Source organism: Corvus moneduloides, chromosome 8 (genome assembly GCF_009650955.1).
Source record: "Corvus moneduloides isolate bCorMon1 chromosome 8, bCorMon1.pri, whole genome shotgun sequence".
NCBI lineage: Eukaryota > Metazoa > Chordata > Aves > Passeriformes > Corvidae > Corvus > Corvus moneduloides.
The window spans coordinates 27,152,189-27,176,207 of NC_045483.1; the positions used below are offsets into that span (position 1 = coordinate 27,152,189).

Sequence of the window (24,019 nt, forward strand, 5' to 3'; positions counted from 1 at the left end):
TATACATATATGTCTTTTCTACAAGAACTCATTGTGTTGAGCAGAAAGATCCAGAGTATTTGTGCATTGTCCAGGCCAAGTACTACTGGATATTTTGTACAGATGTAGAGAGTGAAAGCCAGAATTTCTCATTTTAGACAACTTTCCCTCAGATACGCTCCATGCACTCTGCCTCCTTAGCAGATCTCCTACAGAAACCTGCACAATTTCTTGTGCACTATATCACTAGAATAAAAATGAATGTGTGGAACAGGAAAGGTACATATACATGGTGAACAAAAGCACTCTGCAAATGTAACAGGGAAGTTCGCTCATAACACATGGTGGCTGCAAGGGCTCACATTCAACCCTCTCAGTGAGAAGCTTCTCATACGTGATCCTTTTAATGTGATATTTACAGGCCCCAAGAGTCATGTACCAACGTAACTGATAAGAACATGCCTTTTGCTCCCTCTGCCAACCAAGAGATGTACAGCTGATCCAGGCACCTATCAGTGCTTGTAATTCCATTTCCATTGTTAACTTTGGCGGGCTAACAGGTTGGATTTTTCCATCACTTGAAATCCACTTGTGTTGGCTGTTTTCCATAAAGAAATTAAATCGAGCAGGACAACATTAAAAAATAATAATATCTGCAATCACATTCTTAGGAAACTTCTCATTGTGGACTGTGTGGCTGGGACTTGTGACCAGCAGCAATGTCCTCTAGCATAGGGTTTGCTCCAATTTGGACTGTATGCAGAAAAAAGGTCATTTCCCATCCTACATACGTGTTACTTCTCCTGCAGCCAGTTCCACACATGAGTATAGTCTGCTACACAGGGTTCAAAGGAGTCAAGAGGCTTAAACACCAGAGCAATAGCTGCCTACAAGGTGAAAACCTTACATTTAATCTCTTTAAAAGATAACATCTGCAAAGGCTCTCACACACACCTGGATGAAACACTAATGGAAATCCTCAGACACAAATATTGAGACTCAGGTGAAAGGAAGCTTCAAACACACCCTGTTACAAATGATATGAGGCTGTGGGAAGTTTGAAGGGCTCTCTTACAAAGTTTACGACGTTCAAATACGTACATGTACACAGAAACCAAGGCCCCTCTTTGCTTTCTTTATGTAGCAATGGGCATGGCTGCAGAAGCCTCTGTAACTGAAAGAAGTGACACATTTGAAACTGATCCATCATGTCACACAAAACACATTCAGATGGATGAAACAGTCCACTGAAAACAATGTCCAGGGTGATGCTGGCAATGAAACCTCCAAAGAGAACTCTGAAGAAATTTATTTTTGCCCCACTGCAGGTGACATCAAGACCAAACATGGGCCAATGAGACATATATTACACATGTACATGTAGAATATTCTAACCAGCTACTCCCAACAGTATTTGAACTTCGTTGCTCAGACCGACCAGTGTTCCATGCTAACACAATTGTAACAATTCTCCTGTGGCTTTGGGCCTTCCCAAATTCCGCATTTCACACAAGCACTGCTGCCACTGATTGCTCAGGGTGCACAAAGATCCCTCAAGAAGGGGCCCAGCGCCGCATGCACACCCCTTAAAGTGTCGGATCTCCCACGTGAGCCCGGCGTCCAGCCCACGGCTTCTGGGAAAGGCCGGCAAGCAGAAGGGTCTGGATGGTCCTTCCAACACCTCTACCAGCAAGGGGCTGGGTCAGGTACCGAGAATGAGGTGCCAAACTTTTTAAAAATCCAACCCCAGACATGGAACCTCTCCAATGTCACAGCCATGCAACACCTTTGTATTTTGTGAATTGGCTAATCAGGAAGGGATTACCCACATGAAACATGGATAGAAACACACTGATTTTGTGGGTACATAGGCACCCAAACCAACTTTCTTTGTATGTGCTGGGCAGAGCAGACTGCTTGGCTTAATTTTCATTTTTAAAATGTAAAAATGTAATTTATAGGAAAGGAATTTTACTCAGAAATATCTACTTTAGGTTCTGAGTTTGTCGGAAAGATTTCAAATTGAAATTTCAAAGGAAATCCACACCTGAATAGACAAACAAGAAAGAATAAACTTTTGAGGCAGATACTCTGCTATGAGTATATAGAAAATTGTTAAACAAGCAGAGAAAGGATTAGGATAGAAATGGAATTAACATCCACTATTTTTGGCTTAGCTTCAGATAGCTTATGAGGGGATATAGGCTGCTTTCACTAATTCCACTGAACTACTTTAAAGCAACAAATGTGTATTTTGCTATGACTTATGATTAAAGTTTTGACCTATTTAATGCACCAGTAAATTTAGTCTCAAAATATTAAATCTAATGTATGTTTTTAATTGAAAGATATTCACTGTAAATTAACTATGATTCTAAAATTCTTTGGTATTTTTGTATTACACACACATACTTTTAATTAAACTCTCTCATCTTTTAGTTTTAAATTGCTTCCCCTTGTCCTATCACTATCTGCCCATGTAGAAAGTCCTTTTCCCTCTTTTTTAAAATCCCCCATTTGGTACTCTCTTACTATAGTAAGTTAACAGACAGTGAGGCAGTGAGAATCACCTGACACATTAAACAACACAAGTTAGTTGCAGAATTTGGGAAGAGTCAGAGAAATTTAATACTATTTACTAGAAACATGCATGCAATGCCAGAGACTTACTTCTCTAAATCTTCCACAGTTATTTTTGCTTTATATAACTCTGATGGTCAACCCACATGTCAACAAGATTTGTAATAATGACTGCAAGATGTTTCACCCATCTTCACTTGACTGATCATACAAACAAAAAAACCTCTTTTTTTCTTCATAATATTTGGTTTTATGCTTCCAAAACCAGAATCTGACTCCAAAAAAGTTATAAAATCAGAGCCAGTTTCAGAGGTGAGAACACTAATATGCAAATGTGGAATTTGGAAAAGCTAAGCAATTTGATCCATACCAACATTTTTGGATGCTGACCAGGACCCTCCGTGGCAGCATTAGCACTTTCTGAGAAGACACTTTCTGAGAAGTGTTAGAGAGTTGCAAGGTCTTTGTCCTGAATTTGCTGCTTCATTTGCATCATTCTGGCCCTGCAGAGCAATAATCAGCTTCACAAGGCAAACACAGAATTTCTGCAGCAGCACCAAACTCCAAGACAAACACAAGTATATTTTATACAAGAAGAATAGTGTCATTTTAATTAAAGAAATTAATTAAGAAATTTACTTGAATAAAAAGCTGCTAGATAGAGGTTCTTAACTTTAGTTTAATCTTACTACAAACACCATGGTTATAAATTTGAAAGTCAAGAGATGTTTATAGTTAAAATGACAGAACTCTAATTACATCCTAAGGGGCAGCTGTCCCTTAGCCATAAACACTGCTGACCCCTGCCTGGGGCACAAGACAGCAGATACAGGAAAACCTGCATTTCTGCCTAAACAGCCAAGTTCCCTCAGGTACCAGAAGCAATTCAGTATATTCACACTGGGTTCTCTTCAGGCCTGCTGTATTATAAGCAATGTGGCTTCCTTACTGCCATCCATGACTAAACTCCTAAGATTCATGTTTACTGTGGTAAAATGACATAAAAAGGAACATTATCTAATATGACATTCATTTCTTTTAGAGCTGTACTAATGTAAAAGAATCTTATACCATCAAAATTTAAAAAAATAAGAGTGTGTTTATGTCTAAAAATTGTCCTTGCTTGCCCGCATTGAGAACTACTTGCATGAGATAAGAAAGATCTGTTTTGCTTTAGACAAAGATTGGCACGATAGCATTATGAGTCTGATGGCCTCTCCCTAACTACTACTACTACTGAAGGAAAAAGTTCATTAGCAGTAATCACTAACATTTACATTGGGCAGGGGGAGTCAAACCACTTGAAAGGCATTGGCAAAACAGGATTAGCCATGGTAAAAAGCTTAGAGATTCAAGTGTCTGGCATTAGGAGTTTTGTTGTTGCTGTCTTTAATTGTTATTTTATTTTGGTGAGGTATAAGTGAAAGGAAGAAAGAGGAGTTACAGTAGGGGAAAAGGCATCACTTGTCAGGGAACAGTAAAAAAAATTCTCTAAATTCTGTCAATACAAAAAATAATTTCTCTAAATTCTGTCAACTAGATTAATAAAGACTCAGGTTGAGACTCCAATCACTTAACCTTTAATCCATCATCTTCCTGTAGGCTTTCCATTTTGGAATAGCATAATAAACAAACTATGCCTTGTTCAGTTTAATCTGCTAATGCCCTTTTGTAAATATTTTCGATCATCCTAAGTATTTCCAAGTATCAGACAGATCTACAGGACAGATTGGTCTGGGCATCTAGAGGTACCAACAGATGTACACAACAGACAAGTGCACGCTGTGTATGCAGAGGAATGGGGTTGTTTTCCAGTTCTGCACTGCGAGAAGCACTGGTGACAGTGGGGCGTGGCACTGGCACCATAATTTACAAGGAGGAGGAGTACATTTGACAGGCTAGAAAACACGAGAGCAGGAGAGCTGTGACCCTCAGTGCTCAGCACTGCCAAAGCAGAGGCCGTGTGTCTGACGCCCTTACAAACCCACTGCTCACAGCCTCGTTTGTTTCTGCTAATTACCATTTTGTCAGGCTTTCCTAAAAGACTTTTGTCTTTCCCCCATCCTGTGCTGAGCATGCTGGGCAGGTATCTCTCTGCAGAGACTGGTAACAAGATTGAGAGTGAAGAGTCCCCCTTACCCTGTTACTGAACCGTGGCTCTCTCCTTACTGAGGACCACAGCAGAGACCTCTTCCCCAAATGCTGAGGGTGCCATGGGTGCCCTGCTTACCAGTGGCCTCAGCAGGGGACAACAAATGAGTTGCCTCATCAGAAAAGTGATAGATTCCGACGTTTGCCAATACATTCACCTCGGTGCAGAAAGACAGGGCCACTGTGCCCACAGTTATCCCAACAGCTTGGAAGAGCCATGCAGGAAGGTCAGCATTCTCTTTTAAGGACCAGGGACAGCCCACAGCCCTGGCACAGTCTGAGCTAGCAAAGCAGAGCTGACAACTCTGAATCCTAAAAATGAAAAAGGCTAAAATGAAAGTGCCATGAGAGAGGAACCTGATACAGATGAACCAAAGGAGACCATTTCAGTGACATCTTCAGCTGAATCCCCAGGAAGGACAATTCACATGGCCATAAATAAATTATTGGGAAACCAGAGAGAGGTGCACTCTGTCACAAGGGAGGCATGTTTTGGCACATCGTCCTGACACCACCACATGATTTGCTACTGCAGCATGCATCTTCTTTGCCACCTTTTTTATTTAACCATCTCTCCCAGAAACAACTTCAAAAACCTCTTGGATTTTGATCTTTTTTTAGAAGAATTTTGTAAGCAAAACATTACTCCCACTATATCTCCATGTGGAGATCTGCCTCAGCATACAAACTACCCTACGATATACCTGACAGAGCTAAAAAATGAGATATTGTGCGGTCATATTTGATGCTCAATTTTACTGTTTGACAGCTCACTTCTTTAAAGCTCGTATTTTCAGTTAGAACACTTAAAACTTTCAAGTACAAATTAAATATGATGACGTGGTCATGTAATCAGCTGTTCTCACCAGCTGGGGCTTTAACAAAACAAATCAAATATAATAACAGCAGACAACATTGACCTAGAATCATACTTACAGTGAATAGTGCATACCTAAAGATGTGGTGTATTAATATAATTGTCTTTCTGGCTTAAGCAGAACAGAATTAACTAAAATGAAACTGTTAATTCAGATGCCAGGATTATGCTCTTAAGAATTGATGGCTACTGATATCCCCTGGCAGTGCAGAAGTCCTGTGAAAAAAATGTTTGATAGTCTCTTTAGGAATTCATCTTTAACACAGAAAATACACAGTGGCCTATCTACATTTGGATTTATTTCAAAGAGAGACACTAGTGAGCCTTTTCCTCTTCACAGCAGGGGATCAAATCCTATTCCATCACATGTTCCAACTGGAGGAGCATTGGTCTGGTATTGAACAACTCATGCTCCTCAGAGGTCCATTTTTGTGCCCACCCTTCAGCCCTGAGCAGACCAGCTCCAAAGCAACCCCGTTGATCTGGAACTCCACAAAAGCATATGGCCATAGCTTGCTCAGCAAGCCTCTGCCCATCAGAGGCCCACGCCTGCCAACTGTGTGAATCACAGCTGCCTGGGCAGCAGCATGAACTTAAAAACCATACAGAAAACCAGAAGCTTGCTTACAGCCTCCTTCAATCTCTGAGCGAGGGAATGCAGCTGGATATCAATGCAACCTGCACAAGAGTCCAGCAGTTTGCATATCCAACAGACTCCACCCAAACTGGCTAAGTGATTAGAATATCTACTTGCAAATTCATGTGTTTTAGTAGAAAATATTCAAAGAATCATTTCTGCTGTTTGCTTGAAAGCTTAACAGCAACAATTAGAGGGAAGGTATGAACTCAGCCTCCCTGCCCTATGGACATCCCATGCACTTTTGAGTGTGAGGGCAGTGGGATACCCCTCCTGCCAGGCAAGTGCCCCTCTGACAGCTAAAGCTGTGTCACAGCCTGTTCCAGTGGATGGACAGTCCATGTGTGTGCTCTGTTCTGGCTGGAAGGAGGTGGCCAAAAGCACAGAGCTGAGCCTGTCTAGCATGCCCAACCTCCCCGAGAAACTCACTCCCTTGCTTCAGTGTTGTGCCAACAGAGGTAAAAGCTTTGTAACCAGCTGCAGTGGCAAAGTAAGCTCAAATCTGCCTTAAAAATACTGGACAGATATAGCCGCAAGACGGCAGCTTTTCATGTTCACGTATTATCCTTAATTGAAGGATGGCAGTTCCCACAGCAGCATCAAACAGGAATAATGGTGATATAAACAACAGTAATAGCAATCTGAAGGTCTCCAAACATCTCCATTAGGATAAAGACAATATTTAAGATTGAAGGATGCCTCACCAAAACAATTAAAGATGGCTCATTATTCTTCAATACGTAATAGTTGAATCTCTTTCCTACCTAGAAAAACCTGCCAACTTATCTAGCAAGACCTAGAAATTTACCTTCATTTCTTGCTGCCTTGTTTTTCCCTGTGATTGAACACTACACCAGGGCCACAAAATGCCCTTCAATTCGTTATTTAAATAACAGCATTTATGAACTGTACACAAAACCTTGGAGAAAAGAAGAATTCAAAACCACAATCCATCTACCTCCAGAAGCTGCTCTCAGTGGTGGTAAGAAAAGACTGACTTCTGCATTGTAGGCTGACAGAAAACTGGCTTCCAGAATTTAAAGAAACAATTGCTCAGTAATTAGAAAGAGGAAACAATTGCTTTCTAATTCTGTCTGTGCTCACTGTCACAGTGTATAACCTTGAGCAAGTCATTCCCTTTGTGACTCAGTTTACTCATCTGTGACTCAGAGATTAGATGCAGAAGCCCCTGATGTAGGTATTTAAAGGCTTAATTCATGATTGTAGAGCATGCTCAAATCCCAGAATAAAAGATATTAAATATAAGACGCTGAAGATAATGCATTCCAGCCCTTCTTTTGTAATATTTGGATTGAAAGAAATAAATAGAGCATCTCTACAGGAAATTCTTGTTGCACTTGCAGAAAACTCACCTTACCAGTAAAGTTCAGACACTACCTGGTCCGCAGAAGCATGCTTAAAGCACCCCCTGCAACTTTCTAGCATCAAGTGAGGGTAAGGAATCTCAAGGATTTCAAATACTCAGGCTCAGCAGAGTTTCTCAAATTAGGTGTTGTATGTATATACTCTCTCTACAATGTGCATGCTAACAAGTATATTGTATATGCATGGCATATTAAGTAGCAATGATTAATTATTATAAGCAGTTTCATTAAACATTTCTAAGCAGAGTTGTCACAACTGCAGACCACGTTGTCCTGCAGTGCCACATGCACTTGTAGGCTTTTATTTACTATGATGAACTTCTCATGAAAAAGAGATTCTGTGACTAATTTAAGCCTTCAGTTCACACTGCAGGCTGTCTTTTATACATCCTGGAAAAGAGCTGGCAACCTCTATCCAAAGGGCTGAGGATTGAAAAGAACTAAAAAGAGGACTAGCTAATTATGTTTCATAGCATTGTTAAAAGGTGCCATTGTGGTATGAGGTAGCTTTGAAACTATTTAAACAAGGAATATGGGAAGAATAAGTTTTCATTTCCAACTTGGTGTTTTGTCATTAAAATACATTATGTCAAAGTGCAATGTCTGTCTCAGAAAAGCAACTGTCTCAATTCATCTGTGGTCGAATAAGACTTATGTGGGAAACTATTCTCTTTATATTAACTATTACAGTTTTATAGTTTTGTAGTTAGAAAACTATTACAGTTTTCAGAAAACATCTGCAAGGGATGAAAGGGAGCATTTCCCTACTCTCCCAGGACTGAGAGAAAAACATTAGAGCTTGGCTAGAGGAGAGCCCCTGCCTCCCAAGGCTTGTTTGAAACCAGAGACCTTAAGGAGAGAAAACCCAAGACAGAGTACAGTAACAGTTCAAAGCAGCAGACTGAAGTTTGCAAATACTTTGTCAAATCCAAGTATGTGAAGAACTTCCTCTAGAACTAATGTTTACACCCTTCTCTATGTAAACAAGCAAATTTCCCCTCCTCTTGGTTAATCTCAATCATAAACTGAGCTGCAGAAGTCTCTACTTCCTTATTAACATTTAATAATGTCAGAATCCCAAAGTTTTGAGGTATAAATTTGGAACAACTCAAGAGCCGCATGATAATTCAATTCCTGTCATCATTTGGATAGAGGAAGATCCCACCTGTGTGACATGGACAACTAGAGAATAACTCTTCAGGCATGTGCTGTTAACTGCTACCAGCAAGATACTGATTATAAAGAATAAAGCCTCTGCTACAGGAATTCTTCACTTTTCAAACACTGGTTTGACCATATTCAAGACTCACAAAACCCTAAGAAATCTGATCTGACCTCATAGTTGTCTCTGCTCTGAGCAGGAGACTGGAATAGATGAATTGACAAGGTCCCTTCAAAAATGGATGATCCAATGAGTTTTTTTATTCTTTTCACAAATATGTGCTTTTATCTGTCAGTGCCAATGAATGTCATTGCCAATGAATGTACCTTCTCAACCTGAGAAACTGAAATGTGCAGCCATTTTGCAATACTGAACCACTTTTAATTGATTAGTGGAACCTATACCTTTCACTGAAACGAGACAGGAATGACTTTGGAAAGGAAGCACAAAGGTGATCCCCGTATTCTACACGAAAGGTGACATATGGGAAGGAGGCAGTGACTCCAAAAGTTTCTTTTCAATCCATTAGCACCTCTCTTGTTACTAAATCAACAAAATTACTCCACCCCTTTCACAGTTTAGAGGCAATTGAGAACCAAATAAAACTGCTATAACAAGATGGATGTTTTTCCTTGATGTTTCAAGAAGTACTGATCTACTCTGTTCAGTCATAAACACTGAACTTTCCCAGCAGATTATTTGCAGAAGGCAAAAATTTTAAAAGTCTAAAAAAAACCATCCAGTTTATGAGAGCTAGGGTGGCTTTGTGCATTCATCATCTCTCCAATTTGCATGTCAGGTTTGCTTAGTTTGAGCTGAAAAGGAATTGGATCTTTCGCTTCAGCTCAGATGATCTGGGTTCTGTCGTTCTTCTGCACTGTTGACTGGAGTAAAGCTCTGCAAGTCAAATGAAGGTCTTACAACTGCTCAATCCCATTAACTTTCATTTGCACACTCAGGTGTGCCCTTGTTAAAGCTTAATTAGGAAATATTCTGCAGATGGAGAAATACTCCTGCTCCTTTCTCTGCTTTGTATTAAATCCACACTGTTCACAAGTTAAGCCATCATTTTGCAAGAACTCCCCCACACAGGCACAGACCAGTTTAAAGGTGATCTTTCTTATTAAGTTATTTTTGGTGCAGAATGATGCTTTGATATATCTCACATGCTTAATGCTCACACACCAAACTAGGAAAGACCTGGCTGATGTCAGCTTCATTTAGTTGGCTTGACCCAATTCCCATGCTCTGAGCACATCCACCTTGCTCTGAGCACATCTACCTAAGCAGCCCCAAAGTGATTTTTTTTTGTTTTGTGGTTCCTGTTGCTAAAGATAATTTCTCAGAGTGGAACTTTATTCTAAAGAACTCTAACAGCTTTTCTAAATGGAAGAGACCATCTTCTTCCCAACAATCCCCTAAGCAATCAGAGAATACTCCTAAAGGACAGTTCTTAACATCCATATGAACTACCAGCTGCATAGCTAGAGATTAATTCAATTGTTAAGGCATCTGTAGGAAATATTGCATCAAATGGTCTAAACCAGAGAAAAGCTCAGTAGTAGTTTTCGGTTCACTGCCTTCTCACCGTATCCCTCATGCAGATATTCCTGACCACTCCAACATTTTCTGTCTCTCCCTCATTTTGCTTTTACAGAAAAGATCTCTCTCCCACCACTGAAACACTGCCCCCAGGCCTCTCTGGAAAAAAAAAAAAAAAAAAAAAAGGCTGTTCAGAGTTTGCATAACTCACATCTTCCAGAATCTTAAGATCCCAGAGAGATACTGTGAATGCATACAGCTTTACTGTTTGCACCAGTTAAAAACCTCTTATTTCTGTACAATAAACTGCAAGAATTAACTAAAAGGCCAGTGCCTGCAGTCCCTATGGTGTGCTCATGGCCACGAGAAATGACTTGAAGAAAAAAAAAAAAAAAGAGGTTTGTGGAGATTGAGAAAAAGACACGAGTTCAAGGCTGACAAGGAAAGTAAAGTGCAACATCATTTGCAGCCTATGATTCCTGCTCTTGTTGCTCTGTACTGTTGCTCTTGGGCCAGGATGGTTTCCGACTACAAGCAATGAAATATCACACATTTGCCAAAGATACTTGCAGCAACAAAAATACTGGTATGATAACTAAAATAAGATTTTTTTCTGATTAATTGGAAAAAATACTTGCAGAACAAATACCATTAACAGGTCTCTGTCAAGTCCCTAGCCTTGGAAAGCATCATCCCTAGGCTGCATTCTCCTGGAAACTGTGTAACAGCTTGCAATATCCAAATACAAGGCACCAGTGAAGTACATTCCATCCTCATTTAAAAACATTAACTCCAGGGCAAAGGAATGAACAATTCAGTCTCTCTAACCTCCAGAAGAGTCCACTGGAGAAGAAACAGGATTTTGTTGCTGTTCTGCTCAGAATTTACCTGCCTGCAGTCAGGTGTAACATTATCTCACTGGTACAGCAAATACCTCTGCTCATCTGCAGAGGGGAAAAGCTACCTCCAGTTTACCCTTTGTCATTGCCCTTAACAGGCAAGAAAGAAAATCAAACTTCAGAAGTCTAATGATTATCAATAACAATTTTCCTCTGTTCTATCCTCTGTCATACACTTTTATTTTTCAAGCGCAGTTTGAATATGCATAGTTTACTATGGAAGGAAAAATGTGGATTTGGCACTGTTATCTGATGGAAATTTATCACATTGGGTACTATAAACGAGCTCTGACACCACAAGGCCATAGACAGTTTACTGCTCTTGTTTATGCAGCCCTGAATAGCTGTCAGATAAACTAAATTGCAATTGCAGCTTTCTCTGGAATACAGTTAAGATAAAATGTCTGGACAATAAAAATCAACAAAACCGGTAAGTGGAAAAGTTTACAGAGTAACCAAGACACAACATGAAAACATAAAGCTCTCATCTAATCCACCCTCCTAAATGAAAACTTCTCAAAACCTAATTGTTTTACACAAAGACTCCATGCAGAGGCCTCCAAACTCAGATCTTACTACAATCTATGTCGTACTACAGTCTAGTCAGACATACACTAAAACATGCAAACAACTGTCTGCAAGCTTTCATCAATGCCTTGGTGCAAGAAAACCACTGATATTTTTATATTTTTGTACAAGATGATTACTTTGAAGCATGAGTCAATGGAAGAGAGGTCAATTTTCATCTACCTATGCTCCATCTTATTTATGTACAAGATCAACATCTTGCAAAATATATTTATCTCATGGCTACCTTTCCCATCACCTTTCATGCTTAGAGTTCTCTAAATGGAAATAATTGCTTGCTGCCCTTCCCTTTTAAACCTCCTCCCCTAAAATCCAGGAGTGCATCATCATAGACTCTTGCTTTTAATCACAACATACACACAAAACAGTATTCTACTAAGGATTCTGATATAAAATACTTAATCTAGTGACAATAAAAAGCCAAACCAAATCTGTGACTTTGGAAAAGACATGTTTTGGTTTAAGAGAAAAATTTTATTTGCCATTCTAAATAGCAATCAATCATTTATCTAGGAAGGAAAAGTATAAAACAGCTGATATACAGAAAGCACTGAAATATTCCTCAGATTTTTCTAGTGTAGGATATTCTTAAGAATTTAAAAAACACATGGTACACATGGTGGAAAGCAGCAAGGTAAACCATTCTCTGACATATTAGTACTAAAAGGTAGAAATTTAAAGCAATACAATTTACTATTTTCTCTTATTTTTAGTATCCAGACCCTAACATATACAAAAGAGATAATCAAAAAAGCATCTTCATAAACTCACAGATGTGCAGAGGAATAAGATGAACAAGCTTATGGGGGTTTTTCTCCCCCCCAAAAAAAATAACATGTATATTCTGGGAACACTTACTAAAACACAAACATGCACATGTAAGTGAAAGACATCAGCACAAAAACCCACCTTCTACAGAACTACATTTAATTCAATTAAAGTGCAGAGTCATAGTTCCCATCATTTTAGAAAAAGAGAAAAGCTACCATTTCCTGGGATTTTCAGTCCAGCTACCAAACCCCTGCTGCCAACACAGCACTTGCAGAAGCCTGAGTCTGTCTCTGTGCAGCTCCTCTCCCTTCCCTTCCCCTCATCTGCTTTGTTACTCTCCTGGCAAAACAGAGAGGACGGACTCGGTGTCCTTACAGGAGACGAGAGAACGGGCAGTACATGACTTCCGTGGTCCTTACCTTCCCCCTACTCAGAGATTGCACATCCAGCTTCCCTGCACAAGTTACTTGGAGGGTATTTAAAAATAGGTGCTCAGAAGTCTGAGGAGAACAAAAGCCCAAAGAGTTCAGATTTCCTCTCCTTGATCCGTCTGATGCTGTTGACACTAAGGTGAGCATATGATAACAGGAAGGAGGTGGGATTGTTAGGGAGCATCAAAGGCAAAAGACTGGGAGATGGGGTTCCCTCTGCCTCGACGAGGCACCCCCTCCTGGCTTCCCCCTTGGCTGGAGAGGAAATAAAATGGAGCCTAGGAGGGAGGGAGAGAGATAATCCTGCAGCTTCATCTGATTAGAGAAACGGGGCCTGTGCAGAGCTGGCAATGCCACCAGGGAAGCACGGGGAGGGGAGGCAAACAGGGGCAGGAAGAGGAGGAGCAGAGGGGGAGGAATAAAATTGTAAAGGTTAAAGGAAAATGATGAAAGGTATACAAAGGAACTGACTCCTGGGCCAGGGCATCCTGTATGTGTTCAATATCAACCCTCATATAAAGGTGAAATCACCAGTAGGAAACACCCATTGCTGCTGGTAATGTGGAGCAACCAGAAAGAAAATAAATCAAACCCCAAGGCCAGATTGCACCAGTCCTGTAGGCACAGACTGGGAACAAGCATGTATCCATGGACTGTGAAGAGTGAGTCCCTTGTGCTGAGCAGGGAGAAGTGGAAAAATGCTAGAGATAATTATCTAGCTTGTACCAAACAGGACACAATTTAGAATACATTTTCTAGTGCAAAAGACATATTAGTTGAAAAAAGTGACTTCCAAAGAGTTTGTGTCAGCACACATATCTGGGTGCTCGCAGCTGAGGCTGCCCTCCCACACGGCTCCCATTTGTGCCGTCCCTCTCTCCCACACCTGGCACAGCTATTTCTGGGCTCACAGTTGCCCACTGACTGTGGCCATCCTCACCCCTGTGGTACTGCAACCCTCAGGGGATCCCAGCCTGCTGGAGGCTGTGGCCAGCTGCCCTCCCTGCACACAAACATAGAGGCAGCACCATGTCCTTGCACTCAGCCTGACACAGGGGCTCACCCAGGCATGGGCAGGGTCCCCAGGGTGCTGCTGTTGAGCATCCCCCACCCCATCCTTGCCCAGCAGGAATATCCTGCCTTGAGGAGACAAGCACACAGGTCCTCCAAGCTGCCAGGTGTGACCTGTGGTGCATCAGGGAACATCAAGGACAGATGTGACCAGAGGAGCCTTGTCCCCATCCACAGTGGCCCATTTTTGTACAGAATCTCCCCTTCCACTCATCTTTATGAGGGACTACACTCAGTCCTTTCCCAAGGACCACTCCAAGTTTCTGCATTTTGAGCTGCTTTTATTTCTTTCCAGCCTATTCCTTCCATTTAGAACTTCACACAAGGCAGAGATCCCCATTGGATCTCTAATGGGGCAAAGAGAAGGATACCAAAACATCAGAAAAGAAACCTTTCAAGTCCTCTTTCTTTCTGTCCAGGGAGCAGTTAATAATTTTTGTAAACCAATTAGAGCAGTTCTCTGTTCCTAAGCTTTCACCAATACCCTCCCATCAGGCCTCGATCAGCTGAGAGAGGGGGATCAAGACCCCTCCCCAACACTTTTAGGAATGTACAATTGCTCCCCGAGTCTTCAGAATGGGCTGCAAAGACAGTAATCTCTTATGTGCTTCCAGGCTTTGTTCCTAAGATGCACACCCCCACAGACTCACTGAGCAATCACACCCTCAGGCTGCAGGTCAGGAAGCATTTCAGGGGTTAAGAGCCACACACGGGCCAGCAGCAGCTTTCTGGCTGCGTTATTTTACCCGCCATGTATTACAGCAGTGAAGCGGAGTAGGCACTTGCAGTCAGCTCTTTGCACTGACCTTGACATCCTTCCTGCCAGGCCAGAAACAGAAGTTCCTTGAACCTGTCCCTTTCAGCACATCCTTATCAGCATTCCTGCTGGCCCAGGATCTTGCCCAGGTGACTCTTCCCATCCCATGGTATAGGACTGCAGTGGTGCTGCAGGGAGAGGGCAACTCTACAGCTTCCTTCCTTATTCCAGCAAAAGACCTTTGGCTGACAGGGTGAAACACACTCCTGGCATTTGTAGCTACTCCAACATTGTTCCAGTGCCAGTGGCCAGCCATGGAACAACTCAGTATGACCCTTCCACTCCAATGCATCTCCCAAATGAGTCCCAAGTTGCTCAAATGACATCAGAAGATCATATAAAAGATACAATGAGAGGACAATACTGCAATTAGCTTTTCCCCTAAACTCTTTACAGAGGGAACTTGCGGGGCTCTCTTGTACCAGATTTTCTATGTCCAGCAAGGTTGACTATTTTCATGAAAAGCATCAAAATGTGCTTACTGGAAGATACTGGTGACCAACTTTTACATCAACAGGTCACAAATCTGGGCATCAGTAATGATGCAATTGGCATACAGCTTTCTCATTCTACATTTGATTAGAACACGTGTAAAACTGCCTCAAATTCAGATTTGGAGAATTTATTGTTGTATCTTCCTTTAGGAAGCTGATAGTTAAAGGAAGCTGAGAAATCAGTAGCCTACAGATCCATTAGGCCAAATCCAGACAATGCTGATAAATTTCTTTTGATAAGAAGGAAAGCATGATTTTTCAAGAGGATGATTTCAGAACAGTTCTGCCATTGTGTCTCAGCCTGACTAGCATTCGTGTTTTCCTGGGAACTCCACCCAGGGCTTAGACATATGACAATGTGTTTAATTTCATGAAATTAAAGTCCTACACCCAGCCATGGAAGAAAGCTTTCAAAATTACTGTTTGCTGATTTGGGTGCTTGAGGGTCATATGAAAGCAAGCCACCAGCCCCTTGACTTTGAGTCACCTCGTGTGAGGAAAGGCAGTCAGCTCTTCTTGCCTGCTGAAGAAGGGCACCACCAGGCAGAGCTGTCAGACCTGCAGGCCAGCTTTTGTCAGTCTCCATCCAGGGGACCAGGGCTTCCACGTTCAAGACAGAAGAAGTCCAGTCCTAACCCAAAAGCCCTTCATCTAACCTAAAATTCACTGGCACACTTTGGCCATCTACTCCTCTTCAGAAGAGGAAATGGGGTAGGAAAACCATCCTGGTTGCTTGGTGCCTCCACATGAGACCTAAAACCTTGTACTGAAGCTCTTCTCTCACCCCTTCCCATTTATAACCCCACAGTCTTTTCTTGCACTGCCTCGTCTGCTGTCATTTAGAGCAACTTTTTCCTGCCAGGTGGGCGACCTGGCCCTGCCCAGACTGTGCCTTCTCCATCAGGCCTGAACCTGCCGAGCTCTGCTGCTCTTTGGGCAGGCAGGTTTGAGTGCCCACAAACACTGCTTGCAATTTGTTTACATCTCTGGCTGGGGGCTCTGCATGCAAACCCTGGAAGGCTGATACTTGTTGTCTGTTGATGCAAAGCCACTTAAGCCCATGAAATTGCACCTTCAACCAGACAGATTTTATCTTAATGCATTTCTGGGATATGTTCTAGTCTTCCACAATAAGGCAGCCCTCCAGGAACAATATGCTGTCTTGAGGGTAACACTGCTCATTTGCCTGAATGTCATCTGCCACAGCCAATTTGGATCAGGTTTTGGATAACTCCATTGTAAAGTATTTTCGAGTGTTTCTGAAGAATAACAGCGCCTTAGCACAGTCTGAGAGAGCCTTCAAGACAATAACTAATGCATCATGGGCAAATTTAACTTTTTCTATGCTTATAACCAGTCAGAAGCTCTCCACTCCAGATACTCCTTGTCCCTTATTGAAATTGGCATTCTGTATGCAATGCCAATTTTCAGTTTTTGCTTATACTCAGGCACCCAAAATAATTCCAGTAAGTCCAGTGTAAGAGCTAGCAGAGCAAGTGTTCATGCACACACTTGAGGCAACTGAAATGCACCTGAGACTGTTTAAAAACATGAAACTGACCATCCCCTTCCATTTGACATAAACAGCACTGTTATTTCTAACAGAGTTCTGTAAAGAAAGCACTTCTGTCAGATAAGTGATATCACATTAACTTCAAACTGTCCAGTTAATCACCACCACCTTTTCTGTCTTTTGACAGATACACACAAATATCATTCCATTAGGCTATGTGCCATGTCTGACACATCTGTCAACCTAATTTGTCTATAAACACTCTATATAATAGAGCTTTGGGTATAAACATAAACACTATATAGAGTGTTTCTATCCAACAAGCATAGAGACAAGTTCTGCTTCTTGTGCCTGGGAGAAGATTACTGCTGGTTAGACATCCCAATTATAGCAGGCATGGTCTCTGAACAAGCCTCTATTTTGCAATTTTATTTTTCTGGGAAAAGGACAATGATTTGTGTGGGTTTATCTCATAAAGTCTCCATGAAATCTGCCAGGTCACCTACATTTATCTTCATTGGGAGTAATGCTGTAACACCACTGACATGGCTTTTTTCAAGGAGCAACATAGATGCAGTGCTCTTCTTTGCAGAATTAATCTTTTTGAAAGCTTTTGTCGGAATTTTTAGACCTGTGAAAACTGGTGGTTTTGAGCTCTGTCATCTCCTTTCTTTTTCATCTTGGATATAAGAGCAGCTTTCTCAACACAGCAGACCGGTTCTTTTGCCTTTATTTTACCTTGGCAGTTAGCAAGGCAGCCCACTGATACAAACAATCTCATATATTGCAAAGACTTAGCAAATCTCTACACAGCACTATTTTTAGTTTGGTTATCAAACAAAGAGAACAGTTGTTTATGGAGAATGAAAACAAGTGCCCTTTTTTAAGCATGTTTTGTAATAAGCCGAAGATGATATTGCACAAACCCTTACATCTCTTAAATCAAGGGACTATCACATGGACACTCGGCTCAACTTCTCCCAGAGGTCATTTCCTCCCATGCACAACCACCAGAATGTCTTCCCTACACTTCCTTAATATCCATTAGCAAAAAGCAATAAATTATTGCACCAAAAAAAACCCAACCCTTCAGGCCAGTTTTGGGATAGCTTTAAGCTGCCTTTCACACAATAAAGGCTTTGGCCTTTTTGATAATTTAATCACGTTTAGCTTCGCCCTGCATTTGATTGCTAGTCTTCCAGCTGTTCTGTACTCTCAACTGGAAAGGAGGCAAGCCAGGACCACATAAGCAGGAAGAGCTCCCAGGGCCTGTTTCCAGAAAAAAAAACCCACTACAAAACACCAGACTTTGAGAAGTCACCACTAATTCTTTCCTTATGTGACTTGCCTGCCAAGACACTCTTGCAAATTTGGATCTGACTTTTTTTCAAAACCACATTCATGTATATACGAAATCTCCTTGGTCTACTTTTGCAAATGGTGTCATTAAAAAAAAATTACTTGGTCTTTGGACAACAAAGTATCAAGAGTCTGTTCTAGATGTTAACTGGTGCCCAGGGCTGAGGGCTATGAACAAAGCTGGAGAGACAGTTTGCTTTACTTAATGGGAGTTAAGCATCTAAATAAAGACTTGAACTTTGATGCCTCAATTCCCACATGTAAAATGATGAAATGGGATCAGGGAGAAGCTGGGGAAAGCTCAAAGGAAAACACTACTCAAGAGGAACGTACTGCAACCTGGGAGCATGATTTGCCCTCATGCACCTTGGAAAAACACAGCTCTGCAGCTCCAAAGAGAGGCTTTGCTCTCCCATGTAACTGGCAATATTCCCAAACAACTCAGACCACAGCCATCATACTGTAGCTATCGGTCTCATGGCCTGTGGGTCAGCTCCAGTCCATTCAAAATTCCTAATCCAAGCTCCCTTTTCCTGGACAACAGGCCTGGGCAACATATCTGTGCCCATTTCTGCCCCATGCAGCAGGAGCTGCTTATACTGCTCTCCCTGACTTCACCCAGGATATGCAGGGGAGAGAACATGATAGAAAGAAAAGAGAGAACAGAGGCTTCAGGAAAGTTGGGGGGAATTTGAAGGGGATCTGGGCCTAGTCCCTGTGGCTGCCAATAGTGGACCAGTCTCATAAGAGGCACGATGATCCTTAGTTAAATGAAACAGACTAAATTATTGTGCAACCAGTGCACCAGAGTGACATCCCAAATCAGACAGGAGCTGAGAGCAAGAGCACTGTATATCAAATAAGGCTTGAAGCACTAAGACCCAGATTCCAGAGGAGCCCCACAGCAAGAGAACAATGCTATTTCAAATGTATCCAGTGTCAGAGGCAGTCCAGCAAGATGGACTGTAAGCCCCAGGCTAGCTCTGCCTGCAATAATCTGCAGGCTTGACTCTGTGACAGATTGAAATGCAGTAACAGTGTTTATGCAACTAAATCTTGTTCTAATCTATTAGTTTATGTAACCTTTGCTCATGGACATACTGACTCATAGGTCTCAGGAATCTAAAGAAAATCTCCTTTAACTCTCTCCCAACCTGTTGTCCAATAAACAGGTTGTCAGAGATCTTTTTCATTCTCTTTAAGGAAAAATCATGTTGGCAATGGGAAAAAAGGTATCACTTAAATTTCTCAAAGCCACTGTAATTCTCCATACATACAAATAAAGTTATATAATAAGCTCAGGTGTCCTTCAGGTTAGCATTTCCAATCACAGAATGCATGATTTGAGCCCCAGGCTGGGAAAGGCAGAGAAATTGTTTGCTTAACTCCTACAGAGAAAAAATACCACTTTCTAGCATTTAGACTTTTTTTTTTTTTCTGAGTAAAGCAAGGCAACAATATCTGTGTCAGTGACACTGATTCTTCCTAGCTTGAAAGATTTACTTTCATCCTTCTCATATTTCTTGTATTCCCTAGAACATTTTCACATCTATTTTAAGTGGAGAGCTAACCACAGGAACAGTGTGCAGCATTCTTTCTGCAGCAGTCACAACTCTAGTGATTACCACACAAAACATGCCCACATCAGCTTATTTCATCCCTTCCTGGCTAGGCTCTAACCTAGATTTTTGAAAGGATTCAAGTTAGGATCAACCCTTTTTGAGTTTTTTGTGTTGTGGAAGTTTTTTTTTTTTTGGTTGGTTGGTTGGTTGGTTGGTTGGGGATTTTTTTGGTTGTTTTTTTGTTTGGTTGGTTTTAGTTTTTTGGGTTTTTTGCTGCCACTGAAATAGTTCACATAGCTGTTCCAGTGTTGCCCATGTGACACTTGTCAAGTACCCTATACTTGATTTAATTTCTAACCCTTTGTATTGAGGATTCATACACAGGCCAAACCTGATTGATACCAACTGGAACTAAAAGTGTTTGGAGCCAAACCCCATCGTATTGGGTGTATTAAGGAGAGATCGTTACATATTTCTGATGCATGCTGGACACTATCAGTACTAGATAAATATTCTGTAAACAGATCAGGCATTCCTTATTCCTTTTTGCAGAAGCAGTGTGAGAATGGGCAGAGTGCCTTTTTTCTATTAAGTTCCTTTACAGCTGGGATGGTGCCCCAGAGGATTCTTGGTCATACTGAACTGTTTACTCTGGCAGAGCCAGAAGCTGTGTCCGAGTGAGGTCGGTCACATTCCAGCACCGCCCTGTGGGGCCCCTTGCCAAGGAAATCCAGCAGGGACAGCCCCAGAATGGCGCCCGCTGGCCACCTCCTGGCCACTTGGCAAAGGCATCACTTACACACATGAAATAACGACTTAATTATATGAAAGGTTTACTCCTTTTTTCCTGTACTCAGCATTTTAAATTCTTTTTTTCTTACAGCTTTGACCCTTAAGGCCTTCCTTAAGGTCAGTCTTTCCCAGGCTTTTGAGCAACTTTTATTTCTTTTTAAACACAAAACTGTATGGGATGACACCTATAAATCTGTTGTTGCTATACTGAGAACAGCATTAGGTGCACGTGCCTGTGGAAACATCTTTGAGTTAGAGCAAACAGATCTTCAGCTTTCAGTATCTGATTCCAGATGTACATGGTTCCAAAAAGAAACATCACCTTTTGCTCTCAGTTAAAAGTTTGCATCCGTAAGGCTGTATCAAGTAGGGCGGTATTACACATGGTGTAATTGCCATGCCATATGTATGATTTTGTGCTTTCCTGCAAATCTAAAGATGGATTACTGTCTATGGATTCACCTGCCTGCTCAACAATCCCTCCCCATTTGTCTTATTCACATTATGTCTGGCCTAAATTCATTATCCCTCACCCAGAGAGGGTGAGGCTTAGGAAATGCTGTCTAAAATAAACACTAGTCTTGCCTTAGAGCAACTTCTGTTGTTCACTACAGCTGTGTGAACAGTTCATTTTTCATGTGTACACACACAATCTTGCAAGGCCCTGCCAAAGTTACAGAGTTTAGATTACTCTTATCAGGGCCAGGTGGTGTACAAAACTGGAACAAAACACCACATACTGCTCCAAAAAGCTTTAAAGCCATGCAAGCCAGAGCTTCACAAGTAGTTTTCTCTGCAAAAGTCTCTGCAGGACTTGTGCATATTATCGTTGAACTTGGAGTTTATTAATAAAGTCATTTTAAAAGGAGCATTTGTTATTCATTTTCTTAAAACAGCAATAGCCAGCTACTAAGTTTCTTAATGCAATTTACATTAGCAAAAAAACCCCGGCAACCATAAGAACATGTTCCAGTAAAAGCAAACTTGAAATTCCTATTATAAAACAGGAAGGAAAAGTCATTTGAAAGGAATAAAAGCTCGCGTTTTCCCATTTTGCCTCATATATTAAAAAGAGGTCACCTTTAAGAGACCTTTTTGCTTTGCTCTATTATTTGCACCAAAGCCCAGCTTTGGACAGGAGGTGGTGCTACAGCCTGTGTAAATTCTGTTATTAGGCAACACCAACAGCTAAAGCTTACTAAACACAAAAGGAAAAGGTAAAAAGAGACACACATTCTGAATCCTGTAGAAGTGCTGGCATGCAGACTTTACCTACAGATGCTTTCCTATCAGTAGATATTCTGTAAGAGTGCTAAAAAATTGTTAAGAAGGCATGAAAATGTTCGTGTCTGTCAGGGATTTCAAATACCTAGCAAAAGATAACTATCAAAACACCGGAAAAAAATCTGTCTTGCACAGCTCTGTGCAAGCTGTAAGAGTTTTACATGTGGCCGAGGCTCTCTTGACCAGTTCTGTGCCATGAGGAAACTGATGGAACAGTGGAAGATTTTTGCAGGTCCAGAGAGAGCATTCTGTCTGCCCCTCCCTGAAGAATGTCAAGGTTAGCTGCTGTGTCAGGAGTTTTACTGGGCTAAGATGAAATGCCAAAGTAGGAATCCAAACCCCATGACTAGGTTAATGCTATTTCCCCCCCTCCCCTTTCTTCTTTTGCTGTCTTTCTCCCCATGCCCATCTAGAAGCACCAAACATGGCATCTTTTGAAGATTTTTTTCCTGTTATCCATGTTGCCCTGTCTCTATCCCAATTTCACACCTGTTAAATAACTGGGAGAGCTGTTCCTGATTGCAGTCTGCTTGAAGGTGTAGAACCATCAACAGCCAAGCTGAGAGAAAACAGTTGTGGAACTCGTTCTCTTCTGGATGCACTTCCTCTCCCATTCTCATCTTTTCTTTGGAAAGGAAACTAACAAATAACTCCTAGAATGGATCCAAAGGGTATTTCGTAACAGAGTAGATCTTTCTTTCTCACATTCTTTTCTGAAACAGTAAATTATCCATAGCCTGCTAAAGCCAAAAACTGGGTGTCAGACCAAGGCCAACAGTAGACTGTGGGAGAAATTCTTATCTCAGTTACACAAGTGTGGATCTGGAGGGCCTCCAGTTATTAAACAATCTATAAAATAAGGATAACAATAACTATTATTTCAAAAAGGTTTTGTGATGGTTAACTACCAGTAATTAATGCTGGTATAGAAATCAGGAAATGATTGCCTGGAAATGAAAAGCACTATAGAAATTCTAAGTACTCATTATTTCTGCCATTTGCAATTACACTTTTCAATGTAATCTATTTGTTGTAGTCAGGGTGCCCATCCATGCTCCCTGCAGACCCTAATCTATTGTTCCTGAATAATTCACCACTCTCAATAACATTAGTTCACATTGAATTGGAAAAAAGAAGTTTACCCCTTTCTCAATGCCATTACAGATGAAAGTACCACCAACATCAAAGTCAAAATTCCCAAACACAAGAGGGGGGTGTGAAGGCAGAACAACTTGAAATGGCTGGATTTAAAGATCATTCTAGGGCTGCAAAATGTGATTTAAAAAAAAAAAGAAAACCTTTTTATTGAAAGGGATCTGTTAAAACTTTAAGATTATTAATATATTACAGTAGGGGTTAGACCTCAGAGTAAAATGATGCTATAATTACTTATCTTTCTAAAGACGTATTGATGCTTGTGATCCCACAGCTATATCTTCTTTAAGTACTTTTCTATCCTTTATCAAGGGATGTTCCTACAAAGAGCATTAAGTAATTACATGCAATCAAATTAATTGTAAACCAGAATTGTAAAAAAGGATTTATATTTCAAGCAAATATTTCACAGATTTTTTTAAAGATATCCAATTTTAAAAAGACATACATTGAATTTTACCCAGTCTAGTGGAAATTACATGAATATATGATAAATTATTTGCTGTTACTTAGATAGGTGTCAAATGAGCAATGTGACATCACTGTTTTTAAGATAACACACTTTAGAAAATTGTTTTGTGACAGAATTTTTAAGTGGTCTTTTAAAGCTCAAGGTTTTACTGTAAGATATCCCTGGATAGGGACACTGAAAAATGTTACAAAATATGCACCAGAAACATAGAACATTTATAGTACAATATCTAGGTCCACAAAACATTAAACCCTCAAATGTTCCAGGGATTTAGGCTAGGAAGGAGGCTAGTAACCAGAGATAAAGGAGGGTATAGCTGTGTTTTGTGTCCTGTATTTATTCTGATTTCCAGCTGTTGCAAGAACTCAGCACAGAAGGACTGGAAGCAGGAACTTCATAGTAGAGCAGAGAAGCAAAATTAAAGCTCCCTGCTCGACAGGTTTGCCATTAACCCTTCCACAGGAACTTGGAGAGAGCAAGATCTGCCCCTCCAGGTCA

General features: G+C 41.0%; 1 protein-coding gene across 3 annotated transcripts in view; it reads right to left on the minus strand.

Annotated features, from left to right (window-relative positions):
- GPRIN2 (G protein regulated inducer of neurite outgrowth 2) overlaps positions 1–24,019 on the minus strand; it is a 46,114-nt gene that overhangs the window by 9,363 nt on the left and 12,732 nt on the right. The window contains exon 1 of one of the 3 annotated variants that reach the window (XR_004241492.1): positions 12,991–13,408. The exons of 1 other annotated variant lie outside the window; for it this stretch is intronic. The gene's annotated coding sequence lies outside the window, so the exon portion shown is untranslated. One more of the 3 variants, XM_032115863.1, reaches the window with a different exon arrangement.